The 11,482-nt window shown below is 43.5% G+C and overlaps 1 protein-coding gene across 4 annotated transcripts in view; it reads left to right on the top strand.

Moving 5' to 3' along the window:
- Positions 1-10,271: 10,271 nt before the first annotated feature.
- The window catches only part of ADCYAP1 (adenylate cyclase activating polypeptide 1), an 8,073-nt gene continuing 6,862 nt past the window's right edge, over positions 10,272-11,482 (top strand). For 3 of the 4 annotated variants that reach the window (XM_041477771.1, XM_041477770.1, XM_041477772.1), the window contains exon 1: positions 11,347-11,423. The gene's annotated coding sequence lies outside the window, so the exon portion shown is untranslated. Of the gene's footprint in view, positions 10,433-11,346; positions 11,424-11,482 lie in introns of those variants that run through there. The other variant, XM_041477769.1, reaches the window with a different exon arrangement.

Genomic DNA, 11,482 nt, shown 5'->3' with positions numbered 1-11,482 from the left:
AGATCCCCTCAGGACAGCCATCGCTTTTTGTCCTGTATTGTAAGAGCTGTAATGAGAGATGCGGGACTCCAGGCGGCTCTTCCAAATGCAGTTTATTACATCCAAGATGTTACAGCGGTCCAGGGATGTGGGTGACAGAGCCTGTGCCAGCTGCAGGCAGGCCTGGACACCCTTAGTTTGGGTTACAAATGCATTATATACTTTCCTTTGATGAGCATCTTAATATAGTAGAACCAATCTATACCTTAACTTTTATCTATAGCCTATCATAACTACTATAATTACCATATTCATTATTCATTCATTCATATATTCATATTCATTCATTACTATTCTCCAATCACTAAAAGTTAGTACATTACAGTTTAAGCTAGAAGTTGTTTTTCAGTTTTCTTGCAGTGGAAAATTCTGAGACCTTTTTTCTACTTGCAACAGCTGCTGACTTGTTTGCCTGTGCTATCTTTCTGCTTGGTAAAAACATCTTCTTGTTTGACGTGGGTTTATCCTTTGCTCTAAGTCATAAAAACCCCTTCTAACTAACATACCCTTTGCCTCCTTGGTTAACCAGTAAGACTGGCTCAGCAATTCTTTTCTTCTATATCAAAACTTGCTTCCATCTCTATTCCTTCCTCAGCTTCTACATTCAAAAATCTTTCTGCTAAGCATACATATCTCTGAGACTTCCTTGTCAAACTTTCATCCTTCCCAACACTATATGGTCAGTGGCATCAGAAGATGCCTCTCAAACACATAAATGTCAAGCCCTTGGCTGAGATGGCCAGACCCCAAAGTGTACCCCATGCTCACAGCACTCATGTGGCTACAACAGGTCGTCTGCAACAGGGCTGTGAGAGATCAAACAAACAGCAAATACTCCCAATTCAACTCTTCTCGTCCTGCTGCTCTCAGCCTAGTTTGTAACAGATCTAACGGCCAGGAAAATGAGAAAATCACTTACACAGGAGTCTGCCACAATCTTCTGCACTGGCACCTTAGTGATGCTATGGTGAGAATATAATTGGGTTTTCTCTCACAGATGAACCCCTCCTTGGTGTATTTGTGATATCTTTGTTGTATATGATGCATCTGTGACACTTACGGCTTTCTGGGGGTGGACAGGACAGGACAGGATGGATGGATGCATCTCATGCTGCTGTGACTTTTGCTCAAGCAAAATTGAGTGATGAGGATGTGACAGAAAGAGAGAGAATCTTGTGCCAAGTTATTAAAAAGTGCACTACAGATTTTCTTTGCAATATATCTGCGTGAACTTCAGTGATTTCTCTGCAATACTGCTTCATTCACAGACAGGGTTTTCCTTATAACTTACTTTCAGATGCTTTGTGCAAAAAATGTTTAAGGAATTTCTATCAGAGGTACAGCTTCTGCTGGTCCCGTTGGGAAAATAGTGTGAGAAAATTAATCTAAATCTAAAATCTAAAATTTTTCCTTTTACCCTTCCTTAACAATAATCTAAAGGTTTAAGATACTGTGAAATAAACAGTTCCTACACCCAGTACTATGCAGATGCCATTAACAGCCCAGTCCCAAGAAAGGCTAACATTCAGAGCTCCTATTTGTTGTAGTCATATATTTAAAACTTGCTCCTTTTATAAAGGGGACTCCAGGCCATGTAAGGGTATTAGTGACACGTAATAGTTCACCGGGAGTTGCAGGTATGCAGTGGTCAGCAAAAGGAAGGCAGCAACTGTGAACTAAAGGAACTGTAAATGCTCAGCACACAGACCTCTGGGGAGCTAAAAAGCTGTGCCTAACTTAATCCACCTTGCTTCTTCCAAAAAGTCATCTGAATGGAGACCCCCACCTCCCCCTCACCTTTTCTCCATTTCTTAGTAGTTAAAACAATTGGATTTTAATACCTCTGTGACCTTTCAGTTTTTATTACCTAACTGGTGCAAAGAATATGTTTTCTTCTTCAAGTGCAGCTTCCCTTTTGTTGCAGGGTCATTTAGGACTAATTCAGCACACCACAAAATGCCTCCAGGATTTAGTGTTTTGCATCACTTTTCCCAGTTAACACCTTGAATTTTATAACCATGGATCATGCATTCTGGGGTGGTTTGTTTCCCATCCTGTGGAATCTACACAAATGGTGAGGAGTGATCCTGAAAAAGTATTTACTGTAGGTTTAGCTACTTAAACTAAATGCAGATGTTGAAAACAAGAGGAATCATTGGACATTACGCTTTTCTTCACATCCTAATACCCAGTTTATACCTTTTGTCTGTGAGTCAATGCTTGGTAACTTTTGCCATCTTTGTAGTGCATTTCAATGACTGTGTTGACTTTACCTGTCACTGGTTTCCAGAGCAGCTGTGTGCACCATTGTTCATTAGGAAAAAATATGAGGAAATCTTGTGATTCAGCTCTCCTTACTGTCTCTTCTTCCCCCACGAAAATCAAGGAAGAGCACCAACTATATTGAGTGCAACAACTAGCAGCAGTATTATTCACTAATCAACACTGGAAGATGGGAAAAGATTTCTTCTGAAGGACAGCTTTTAATCAGTTGCAAAGTCTCCTTTGATTACCCTGTTCTCAGAGGATGAGTAATGTTGTTTTAATTCTTTTTAGTTTAGTTCAAGGTTATTATCTTCAAACTAGTAACAAATACATGAATTCACTAGTGTTTCATGTCACTGACTGCACATTTTCTTTTTCTTGGAGACGTTTTCTTTGCCATCTCAGAGTTGCTGATTTCTACATGCACTGGTGGAGACCATCACGTGGTGACTACAAGTTTGGGGGACGGGACAGGAATTTCTTCCACTAAAATCACTCTTCATAGGGGCTAAATACTAATCTCCCTTGAATCCATGACAGAACTCACCAGCAGATAGTTACTTTATAGATTGGTGGCACTGAGTGTTTGGAGGCACAAGAGGTATTATTCCCGAGGGGTAAACCTCCAACACCGGCAAAAAATTGGGATTCAGATTACCAAAAGTGACCATCTGACCGCACTAAAGCAATCAGGATCTCTGCCTTTGACATCAATGGGGTCAGGTATTTGTTTTAGAACTATTCATGTTTTTTAGCTATACACTCCCAAGAAAGTCACTAAGTTTGATGTATTTCATACTTTACTAGATAAAACAGACGTAATATGTTTATGACATATAAGAATTATGACTTATAATTCTTACAATAATAATATGACATCAGAAAATTGTGAGAGTAGTGGTATATGCATTCAGATGAAACTTAGTGCATAATTGCACCATATTTTTTAAGTATAAAGAACCCACATTAAGAATGGGCTTATACCCAGATCATATGCAGCTCATTTTCATCTAAAATCAAATATTTTTTTTTCAAATCTGTGATTTTTTGGGGGAGGGTTTTAGCATAATTTTCTCAATACTGAACAAATATTTTCCCCTTTCATAAACAGAATTTTATTCTCCTATTCTAGCGTTTATCTTGTAGTAAACAAGGTTTACCTCGTTGTACCTCTGTGATAATTATATAAAAGCATTCTACATTAGGAAGGGAGGAAAAAAAGTGAGGGTATGTGGAAATGAACAGTACATCAGAAGCAATCTCTGTCTTAGAACAGAACTTGTAGAACTGGTCTGAGGACACAAGGGTCAGGAGTTGTGTTAAAACCAGAGTTCTTTACTTTCCATAGAGAATATGTTTGAATAAATAATGTTCTTGACAATGGCTGTCTTTTGAATGGGATATTTTTTTTAATTCCAGAAAGGTATGTGAAACATATAAAGGTATCTCCTTGTGAAGTCCTTACTACAAAAATCAAACCAGAACAAAACCCAAAAGCCAAAACACCTTAAAGTGTTAGCATTAGATGATTATATGTTATTTCTGCATTTCCTTGCTCAAACTTGTTGTCTAATGTCTTTCAGAGTTAATTAATGTCACACTCAGTTATTTCATCAGAGAGACTAACTAAATGTGAAGTTATTTATGCAATGGTAAAACATTCTTTACAGATAGTTATAACCAATATATATTTTAGAGCAATCTCAAGTGTTACTGAGACTTTGAGAAAAAATTGCATTTGCTGTAGAGTAGAATATGTCAGAACATCACACCAAATGACTTCTGGTTTGTTTTTTTTTTCTTGAAAATACATATGGAAGTCAATAATATACTTGCACTTGAAAGCAAGAAATCCCCAGGAAATGGATTTTCACTACAGTGAAAGATACCATATTTAAGTTTCAGGATTTAAATATATCTAGAGAGTATCATAGTTTATAATTAGGTTGTTGCTATCAACATGTGCAGTTACCTCTGGAGACTGAACAGAGATTTGGGCGTCAAAAGAGAGAGTTCAGTCTTCCAATGTCTTAGCAATTTCTGGTTTGTGCTGTACTCTGCAAACTCCTATGAAATTCCAAACTGACTAAAGGTATCAGTATTTACATAATGAGCTCAACAGACATGTACCTGGAATAATGAAATCACATAGGAGTTTCTGCAGACAATCTTTATTCCTAATGAGAAGGGTCAATAAATCCAGTGCAGTTCTGTCTGAAATCAGTGAGTGGCATTACAAGGGTCAGAGACCGATTTTTGACATTAGAAGAGGCCATTACGAACATCCAGTCTGACCTTTGCATAAAGCAGGGCAAAGAATGGCTCGATAGCTTGAGATCTTTCAGAAAGATAGCATGCCTGACTTTAAAGATTTTCTAGTAATGGAGATTGTAATCCAATACTGTTTAAGTGATTAATTGCCTTGGCTGTTACAGAAATGCATTTTATTAGAAGATAGAGATGGATCGGACCATAAGGCCACACACAAGAAATTCTTTGTGCTCTCTTTAAATACAAAAACTAAGAGCCACACATTTTCCTCTAGGCTAAGTAGACTCAAGTACTTTATTTAAGTTATGACAGGAGACAAAGATTATGTGCTGTTTCCTGGCCCCTATGTCTGGCTGGTGATCCCAGAGTCTGCTGTCCAGCCTTCTCGTGGCACAGAGGCCAGAAAACCGAGCTCCCCAGTCTCACCCCACAGCCTACCCCTCATTTCTGGAGCTGTGCATCTGGTGGAGCAGAGGCCCTCCTGTGCTGCTAAGGGATGTGGGAGCTCTCCCAGTTGCTCACCACACACAAAACAAGGAGCTAAGCCACATGAAAGGCTCCCATGCTCAGGGCAATTTTGGCTGCGGCCAGCATGGCCTGCAGTCCCACAAGGAGAGGCTGCACTGCAGGGTGCACAAGCCACCAAGGACAGGCTTCTACGCCCAACCAAATATCTTTTTTCCTCTAATGAGAAAGACTTTGTTATCCTCTCATCAAAATACGCGGTTCTGATTGATATTTACTGGGCTCTGCGTGACCCATCTCTATCATCTTTAGCGTGGTTAATTGGATTTATTGAGCGGCGCCCGGCTCTGGCAGGCTGGGATTCACCCCTGTTGGGATGCTCCTCACCTGCCCGCCCCAGACTGCTTCTGTGCAGCCTTGCTCCCGTCAGACTGAATTAAGCTGCACTGTCAGGAGCCAGAGACCCTTCAACAGTTTTCCAGCACAAGCAACACTAAATTAGTGTTTGGTAATAGGCTGCACACTGTTTTGTAATAAGAAAATATGGATGGTTCTATTTATTCCCTCTTGCTCCCTGCGATGATAAGAAATGTTCTAATTCATTATTAATTTGTTCCAACTATTTCTGGTAAATGTAAACTATGAATAACCTTAGCTATGCCATTAGCAATACCTCAGAACTATGGATGGATTTTTGGTTCTGGACATAGGCACATGGCAGTCCCACTGTTTCTAAAGATGTACCCAAAATTCTGTCACATTTGGGTACAAAACCAGAACTTGTCATTCACCTTGAGCTACAGCTGCATCTAAAGCAACCTGAAACACAAAAATACTGTGGCTGTTATTTGTCCAGTATAAATTATTGTATCTTGGCAGCACTTGTGAAACTTTGTATATTCAGTCTGCTTAAGGGTTTACCCTATCCCTGAACGCTGGGCCAAATAGAAATGAGAGAGGGGATAGATCTGCTGCCAGTCCTAAAGCCTTTTATTCTGCCCTGTGGACTTGTGAGGTCTTTAGTGGCATTTTATAGGTTGCTGGCTTTAGTGTAGAATATGCCTTTAGAATATTAAGTCTTAAAAGAAATCCTTTATTTGTTGTTGTTTTCTGCCTTTCATAATTTATTTTTCTAGTTTTCATACATAAATGATTGATCAAAGAACCACTGTCAGAATGCATCAAGGACTCTTTTCTTCTCTTGCAGCATACGACTTTATTTGGGTGAAAGATGAGAGATTATAAATAAATCTATTGGTTATCCAAGGAAATTTTCTGTCACAGGCATAGTGTGGTGGTACCTCCTTGTGAAAACGAGTCCTCTGTTTGGTCATTCATTTATTTAGAAAGTGATTTTCTTGCCTTTGTGTTTGGATGGGAATGACTCTTCCTTCGCCTCTGTATTGTTCTAGTCATCTGCCTTCATTTACTGAATGGGGGGAGGAGGACACCCACGGGGTAAGATTGAACACTGATCTTCTGTGTGGGCAATTATGCAAGACACAGGCAACCCACTGGCCTTGTCTCTCACCGTGAGTTCTAAGCAGCAGCAAGAGCAGAGTGACTGCACTGCTGGTGCTCCTACACTGCTGCCCTGCCAAGTACTGTTCTGCCTCCTCACTTCAGAGAGGGAAAGAAAAAAAAAACCAAAAACCCAGCCCTTTTTTTTTTTTTTTTTTTTGATTGTTTGTTTGGAAGTAAGGTTATAAAAGGTAGCAAGGAATTATCTTGAAGATTCACAGAGACTTTGCTAATGCTTGGTGCTCTCATGCAAAGAGGCTGGCAAGGGTCCTGGCCACCAAGCGAGGTTTGCCCCTATCATCTCTTGAGAGATTTGTAGTCCCAATATTATCCCTGGTTGCTGGGGTTTTTTGTTTTTTTTTGTAGTTTTGCCCAAAACATTTTGCCCAAAACATGCCTGGGTGACCAAGCTTGTCTGTACTGCAGCTTTGTCCCTTTGGACATGAGAAAGCACACGGATGTTTGGGCTTTTTACAGCATGCCTAAGCATTTTGCTGCTTTTATCTAAAGAAAGCATAAGAGAGAATGGCTTAAGAAAAGAAAAACAACTCTGTGAATGAAATACTTCATTGTGGTAGTTTGGTGTTTGGCTGTTGTTTTAATATAAAAGTTAGAATTTATATGTTAGTTATTTACAACGGTTTCTCCCATATAATCCGTTCTGTTCCCTGAAATAGTTCAGCCCCAAGTTGTTTACCCCAAAGTTTTCCCACCACATGTCCGCCCCTCACTGTGCCAGTGTCCCTGTTCCACCCCTCATTCCCTTATCCCTCATTCCCTGCCAATCCCGGTCACTCCATCCCTCGTTCCTGTAAATTACTGTTACCACTCCCCTTGTGTTCCGGAATGTTCCCTGTCAGTTAGTCCTGTTTCGATGATTTCTTGGGTTAAAAGGCTTCTTCCCTGCCCTGAGTTCTCCCTATTGATTAAGTTATGTGAGGTAATCCTCCCCTAAGATCCCCTCAGTGGTTAAGAGTTGTATCCAGCCCTTGTACCCTCCCCTCTTTAAAAATGCTAGCCGGACCCCCTTTTCTCTGGCACTTCCTCCTGACCCCCTTTGGGAAATAAAGTTTCCCTGGAGACTCAGGCAAGAGTCCTTTCCCTGCTTCCTTCACTTTGGATTCTTCATGCTGAGCCCCTGCAGCGTCACCCACGCCGCTGCCATCCCTGCCACCCTAGACGATCTCGGCAGAGATGGGGGCGGCCATCCTCGTGTGTGCCCTTCGGCCACTGACGGTGTTGCTGGCCAGCGAACTTCACCCCGTGGCCGCAGACTGTTCCCACATTCATCTCTTTCTGTCACTCAGTGGATTGACATCTAGCCTAAGGAGGAAAGTAGGGCTTTCCCACCTCTGCTGCAGGTTCCATGTCTCGGCTGGAAGTGCTGTAATGTCTTCCAAGCTGTGCTTGAGCTATAGTATCTTCTGTTCTTTTGCCAGGCTATCCCTAATCAGCCTTTTCAGGTGACCACAGCTACAACAGAATGATTTAATGGATGGGTTAATCTCCCCTCTGACAAGTTCATCCTTCCTAGGAGCTGGCCCTTGGGGAGGAGGAGGAGTCAGGAAAGCCAAGAAAAAGTGAAGGCTGGTGTTATGTTTGTGAAACTAGTGCAGACAAGAATTCATTGGCATACTGGTTAGCAATAGGTTCCCCAAGCCACCCCAGTAAGAAAGGAGGCCTGGCAGGGATAGGTACAAGATACATGATAAACCCATAATGTGTGTGTTTGTCAGAGAAAGACAGCTGCTTTGGCAGGATTGCTTGCTTTTGAGAAAGAAGAATTCATCCTTTTCTATATTCACAGAAATACATGTGTCCTTCCATGATAAAATTATATATTCTATAAATTCTTCCAGGTTCTTTTAAAAACATGCAGCTAAGTGGGGACATACTGAAAAAAATGTGAATATAGTGGCTGGACATCTAACCAATGTGTATGAGATATCTGGCTTTATGGACCAATAGAATTTCCTGACAGTTTGATAAATTAATCATAGTATATTTTATAAAAAATGCATAAATATAAAAAGGGGATTTCTGAGGAGTCAAAAAGATGCCCATTATGGTACATGACGAAATATATTCCTTTGAATTAGAACTCTAGCAGCAAGGTTTCCAGCAGTCAGTTGCAGTCAGTTGCAGTCAGTTGCAGTCAGCTGCAGTCAGGCTTGACAAGGCTTACAGGACATAAGCTCCCCTAGAAACTTCTATAGAATTATAATGCTTTAGTTAATAAAATAGATATTTAAAATAGTTTGATAAATTAAAAGGTCTAAGTTAAGCTGGTACAGGGAAGATGAAAGAAATTCTGCCAATAAAAACCCCCTGCTTTTCTTTAGATGCTGCCTTAGTAATTTGCCCTAGAGGCAAGTATTATATACCTTAAATCCCTCTCAGCCTTGAGATGACAGTTATTGAGAAATGTACTGCGTCGTATGCAGAGACCAGATTAAAACCTTTACTTCCTCAGCCTAAACCGCAGTCATGTCATAATCACATTCACTTCGCACACACACCCCTGTGACGTAGACTGAGATGCTATGAAACTTTTATTGGTACAAACTGTGTGTGAGTTACTCACTCACCATTAGTGAGAGCTTAGAAGATGAATTTTTTTGCAAACCATTCTGACATTGCTGCTGCATGCATGTTACCACCAGGGTGGCATAGGGTCTCTGTGTGGGGTCTGTACCTTCAGGTTTGTTTTACGGGTATCTCTACCTCTGTGCTGCTAATGCCTGCTATTTCAGGCATCGTCATACTTTCTGTAAGGATCTAGGGGAGTGGGGATGGAGGAGAGGAAATGCAGATGCATCTATCAAAAATAGCTGAAAGTAGCTTTTCTAAAGTGAAAACAGCCACAGCTTTAAAATATGTGTGTACTGTGTGTGTCCCGTCTCTTTGGAGAGAAGGAATGTTTAGGCGGAGTGTGCACTCAAGCCTTCATACTGACGTGATTCACACAGTCCTGGCCCCACGGGTTTCTAGAAAAGCCCGTGTTTACCCCTGCTACCGCCGAGTCACGACAAAGGAAACAAAAAAAACCCCACCAGCCCCAAAGCCCGGTGCAGGGGGGCAGCGGGCCGCCCTTTCCTGCTGGCTTTTCTCCCAGCCGGGCGCGGGGGGATCTCCGCAGCCCAGCCGGGGCACGGGGCAGCCCCGGCCCGCCCGACGGCGGTTCCGCGGCGCCGGCCGCAGGCGCGCAGCTGCCCGCGCGGTGGCGCCCTCCGCTCACGGACCGAGCGCGCTTTCCCCGGCCCCCCCGCCAAATCAATTTTTTTTTTTTTTTTTTTTTTTTTTTTTTTTTTTTTTTTCCTCATGGCGATGCTTTTCCCTCCCTCTCTGCCAAGCGCTGCGAGCCGCACATCTATCTCTGCACAAGGCGGAGAGAAGAAAGGTCGGGCCACGGGAGTGAGGGGAAAAGCCGCCCCCTCCACCCCCGGCAGCGCCGGCCGAGCCTGGGACCCTCCCTGTGGCGGGGCCGTGGGGCTCGTCCCTTACGCCCCGCGGCTTCAATACTCGCAGAGCGGTCACGGCGCTGATGGTTTGATGGTTTCCCCAGAGGGGGAAGTCTTGTGTAATGGGAACAATATTAGAAAAAATAAATGGGGGACCTGGGAAAAAAACCCTAGCCACTTATATTGTTAAATCTCCGCGGAAGTGGGGGTTTCCGCGCCGGGGCTGCTCCGCCTGCGCGCTCAGCGCCGGGCGGCTCCGCGGGGGCCTGCGCCCAGCGGCGGCCCCGGGCTGCGTGTGGGTGAGCTGGCCCGGCGGAAAGACCCGGAGCAAAGCTGTGGGGGAGCCTAATAAGCAGGGAGACCCCCACCCCACCCCTAACTGCCCTCCTCCGCTTCCCTTCCCACGTCAGGTAAAACTTTACTGTGGCGAACATCCTTTTAGGTTTGTGCGGTGGGGCTTTTCTGCGTGTTTGTTTGATTGTTAGGGTTTTTTTTCTTTTCTTTCTTTTTTTTTTTGGGGGGGGGGGGGGGGGGAGGAAGTGTGAGTTGGTGTTTATGAGAAGCTTTATGACTCCTGATAAGCTCATCTTTGAGGACGACACAGAACTGTGTTCCTTGAGGAATTGGGGTGGTGACGTCTTTTCTGATACCCGATTATTACGTGACTGAGGAAAAAAAAAAAAAGGCATTTGATTCATGAATAAAAATCCGGACACCACTACGGGGGCAACAAACAATATTGCCCGTCCTCTAAGGTAACAAGCAGGCAAATGTTTACGAAGAGGGCTCTTGCTGAAGCGGGGTGTTTGCAAAGATTTTCTTGCTAATTGCGTATCAGACGGAAGGCTGCGGAAGGCTGGTCAAGTTTGGAGCCACCGAGCAGGAGAAGAAGAGAAGGCTGAAGGCGCTCAGTGAGGGGAGAGATCTGGGGAAGACAACATCGCACGCAGCCAGCCCGCGGCTCCCGCCTCCGCTCCCTCCCGGACTCGCTCGCTCTCTTCCCTCTTCCCCAGCGCTCGGTTCTCCGGCGACATCTCGCTCCATCCCTCTTTCTCAATTCCCTTGTAGACTCCACTCCAGATCTGTGCTGCTGCCTGCAAACTTTTTTCCTTTATCTTTTTTTTTCCCCTTCCTGTCTCTCTTTTTCTTTTTGGAGTGGATAGCCCTAAAACCAGCAAACAACTAACTGCTGCCGCTTCTGCATCTTCTGCATCCTGCCGGTCCTTCGCCCATAGGAGAGGCGATGTCACGAGGGTTTTAACTCCTTTTGGACGCAACTTGGGAGAGAGCTCGATTTCTCTCACCCTCCCCATTTTGGGTCTTTATTTTTTTCCCCCCCAAGACCTGCCGTTTTAGTTTCGCAGTCAAACGCTCTCAGTGCCGGGTGTCTAGAGTTTAATGGTAAGGACACGAGGTGGCTCGCCGGGCCTTCCCGCAGCGGTCCCGGGGCGGGCGGGCGG

Source organism: Pyrgilauda ruficollis, unplaced genomic scaffold (assembly GCF_017590135.1).
Source record: "Pyrgilauda ruficollis isolate IOZ18807 unplaced genomic scaffold, ASM1759013v1 scaffold41, whole genome shotgun sequence".
Lineage (NCBI taxonomy): Eukaryota > Metazoa > Chordata > Aves > Passeriformes > Passeridae > Pyrgilauda > Pyrgilauda ruficollis.
This window is presented reverse-complemented; position numbering and strand designations above follow the sequence as displayed.